Here is a 3,937-nt window from a genome sequence, read left to right on the forward strand (position 1 = left end):
TAAAGTGTAAGAATTTATGAAAAATCGTCATCGCGCGAAATTGTGGACGCTCTTAACAACCAAGAGTAGAACGTGCTACAGAGAGAAAAGTGACACAATTTCAGTTAAACCAGTTTCTTTTCCCAATAAATGTGTCATGGCGCAGCGGGAACGGCAACTGAATACACACCTGCAACATGCCCTTGTTGCCAACACAGAAATGAATCCCACTGGTCGATGTGACGCATCGACGAGAGGGAGGTCTGCCTGCCGAGAATTAGGGCAGAGAACACAGGGGTGGCATCCAATGTATTGCTCCGCGGACGAAAGCGTGCTGGGAGAACGCAATGCATCCTGGACAGGTCCTGGTCGCACGTCACAGCAAACGTGAAGGCACGCGTGACCTTAAAGATGGCAGCGCCCGTGATCGGTGGCCGAACCGTTTGTAAACAATGCGGTTGTTGTTTCTGGACGACGTTTTGGATGTTTTTCGATCACGGTAATTATTTTTATCCTATAATCTCGCAATAAAACGCGCAGTTTTACACGTAAAGCCTCGTATTGTTGACAACTTCCAAAGATGTGATGACGACCGCGCGTTAAGACTTACCGAGCCGATGCGATGTACTTAACCTAAGGTGAAATGGGCTACCATGTTGCGGAAGAAGCACCGCATAGTTTACGCTGGCAAAATACGGTCATCTCTTGGCGTTATGACGGCGAAAATATGTCGGTAAGCGGCAAAACGACATGTAAAGAAAGTCACATGACCTCAAAATGACGTTTTCTATGACGTGCGACCAGGACAAGATGGCAATTTTGCCAAAAGCACCCGCTTGAGGGTAGTTACAACAATGGCGGGTTTGTGTCACCCCTGTGGCAGAGAATTTGCTGCCGCATGATACCGTTCTGCGAACTAAACGCGAGACAAGGAGTACAGACAAATTGTCGTTTGTTCTCGTTGCGTCCCGACAAATTATCGTCACGGGTTTAAGTTCGTGCGCTAAAGTTTTCAAGGTATCGCTTTCGGTGTCGTCCAAATGCTGCCCAGGCAAAGTCACACAATACGAGCTTGGAACATGCTCATGCATGTTCCGAGTTCCGTGGATGAGGTTTATTAATTAACATTTTCCTTCAAAACGTCACTATTCTTTCTTCGTTCCGTCATAATTTCTGCTTGGTAAAGGTGGCGCCTCGACGCAGTTTCTGCATTCGTTAAAGTGGGACTCCGCAACAAAATCACCACAACGATCGTGACATAGCAGTGACCCTTGCGGTGTTAGGAAAGTACATACGAAATATCGCGCAGATTCCCAAAGTGCGCAGATTTTATTCGGACGAATTATTACCAAGCGAGCGAAGCTTCGCCGCTGTGAAGCACGAGGGCGCTGAAAGCCACACTGCCGCACTGCCGACGTCGTCCTCCATGAAAGAATGGAAGCTCCCTTGCAGACGACAATGCCGGATGACGTCACGGTAGCTTCCTCCGGGCGAACCGCTGTGCGCTTTGCATGTTGGTTTCGGTTTGGTATTGTATCATTTACGAATTACTCGCTCGAAATGAATGCGAATGTCGTATTCGGTATCAGGGGAGCGGTCCGTGTTCGATATGATGCTCATATATTTATTTTTGTCGAATCCTTCCGAAGTCTCCCTTTAAGAAAGGAGGGCCCTTAAACGTCGCTGGCAACCTAACGAGAAGGGGCAAAATGGTGTCGGAAATTTCACGCTTGCTTAAATGTGTGCGTAATCACATTACAAAATGGTATTAATTGCACTGGAGTCCATTTTGGCGGCATAAATGTAAACGATGCTATCACTTCAACATGCATGTACAAGGAATTCCTTCAGCGCATTATTGTTCTACTTGGTTTACTCTTTGCAGTGAGGTGAGCAACTACGTCAGAGCATACGGAAACCAACTAATAGTAATGTTTGGTAAGTGTCGCGTTAAAAGATAGATACATATAAATCTGCAAATGCAATGTGAAATGTTCTGTCTGATAGACAACGAAATGTAGATGAAAGTGTTTACCCTGCTTTGTATTTGAAAAAAAAAAAAAAACGGAACTTGTTATTGCATGCTTACTAACGTAAGGGTTAGAGACCAATTAACGAGTTACGGAACAGAAGATGCAGGACAGGCATAGGCCATCCTGCGTTATACGTGTACGCATTCGGAATGAAAACATTATTATTATTATTATTTATTTATTATTATTAACAGTCGGGACAGTAGGGCGATGTCTCAACAGCCGGTCCTGAAGATATACTGTAATTAACGAGATCACTGACGTGTACCAGTATCCAATAGATATCTTTCAAAAGAAGTTTTTGAGGCATACTTACAAGTTCATCAGTCCTCATGTGTCGTTGTGTGTGACTCGTTGCTCGGGGAACTGACTAGAAACATCTCTTTTTTTTTTTATATGTATACCGGGTGTTTCAGTTAAATCCCCGGGCTAAATAATTCGCGAACCAGTGCACCAATCGAATAACTTTCTTTTTTACAAGTATCTGTCCAATACCGCGTAGAAGATGCGCACCGCGTGAATGAGCGGGAGGCGCTCATTATTTAAATAAAAATTCAAATGAGTTTCGTGAAAAAAGCTAACTTCTAAAGCAGGGCGCTGTCGGCATTAAAATGGGTACTATCCTTTCTGGGACCTTCAGTAGATACCTTTTAGAGAAAAATCTGCAACCGAAGCGGGTCATTTGTTGCAGTAATTAATTGGTTTCGGTTTACATATTTTTGTCGCGGCTGGTCGCGGTGAAGCGCAAAAGGACGCTCTTTCACTCCCATGTCCACCAATGAATTACGTCCTTACACCAATGAATTACACCGATGAATTACGTCCTTTTGCGCTTCGCCGCGACCAGCCGAGACAAAAATACGTAAACCGAAACCAATTAATTACTGCAACAAATGACCCGCTTCGGTGGCAGATTTTTCTCTAAAAGGTGTTCAATGAAGGTCCCAAAAGGGGTAGTACCCATTTTAATGCCGACGGCGCCCTGCTTCAGAAGTTAGCTTTTTTCACGAAACTCATTTGAATTTTTATTTAAATAATGAGCGCCTCCCGCTCATTCACGCGGTGCGCATCTTGTAGGCGGTATTGGACAGATACTTGTAACAAAGAAAGTTATTCGTTTGGTGCACCGGTTCGCGAATTATTTAGCCCGGGGATTTAACTGAAACACCCAGTATATTCTGATGATGAAGTACGGAGGTTTCCACTTTAGGAGCGGAACGCTACCCCATAGCTAGGGGGTCTAATATGAGTGGTGACAATAATGAGTGACGACGATGAGAGATGACGGGAATGATCAGAGTGGCGATGGCGATCCTGATAGTGATCGTGATGGTGGGAATGCCCGAGAGCGCTGCTGGGGTCATAATGAGTCCCTTAGAGCTGTCGCCTAAAAAAAAAAAAAGCAAAGTACATGACGTAAGACCGCCCTGGAGTGGGCCGCTGTGTCCCAAGAGCCGAGGATGGTCGACAAGTTGAACGGGCGGCAGCCAAGGGTGGAAAGCTGTGACTGCAGTGTACGCCTCTCGTTGATATAGGTCCGGCAGCGGAGGAGTATGTGTTCTACGTTGGCAAGTATACCACACTCGTTGCACATATAGGGCTAGCCTCACAGCCTAGTTGGTAGCGCTGGTAGCACAGCACTAGTTTTGTTCGACGAGTCGCGATTTGTGCTCCCCAAAGGCGTTAGACCTTTTTTTCTTTTTTATCGGCATTGTTAAATAACAGCCAGCCCTCTTTCGTGTCTCATTGGACGCAATCATATTTTGATTTCGTGATACAGCCATATCGTGTATTGGTGTTTATGTATTGAGCTTCGGGATCCCGAAGCGAGAGAATAAGTGTATCTTCCTTTTGAAGGTGACATGCTCGTGGTGGGGAAAGTCCTGTTCGATAATGGCAACTGCTTCGTTACGAAATCACAAGTC

The sequence above is a fragment of the Ornithodoros turicata genome, unplaced genomic scaffold (assembly GCF_037126465.1).
Source record: "Ornithodoros turicata isolate Travis unplaced genomic scaffold, ASM3712646v1 ctg00000783.1, whole genome shotgun sequence".
In the NCBI taxonomy this organism is placed as follows: domain Eukaryota; kingdom Metazoa; phylum Arthropoda; class Arachnida; order Ixodida; family Argasidae; genus Ornithodoros; species Ornithodoros turicata.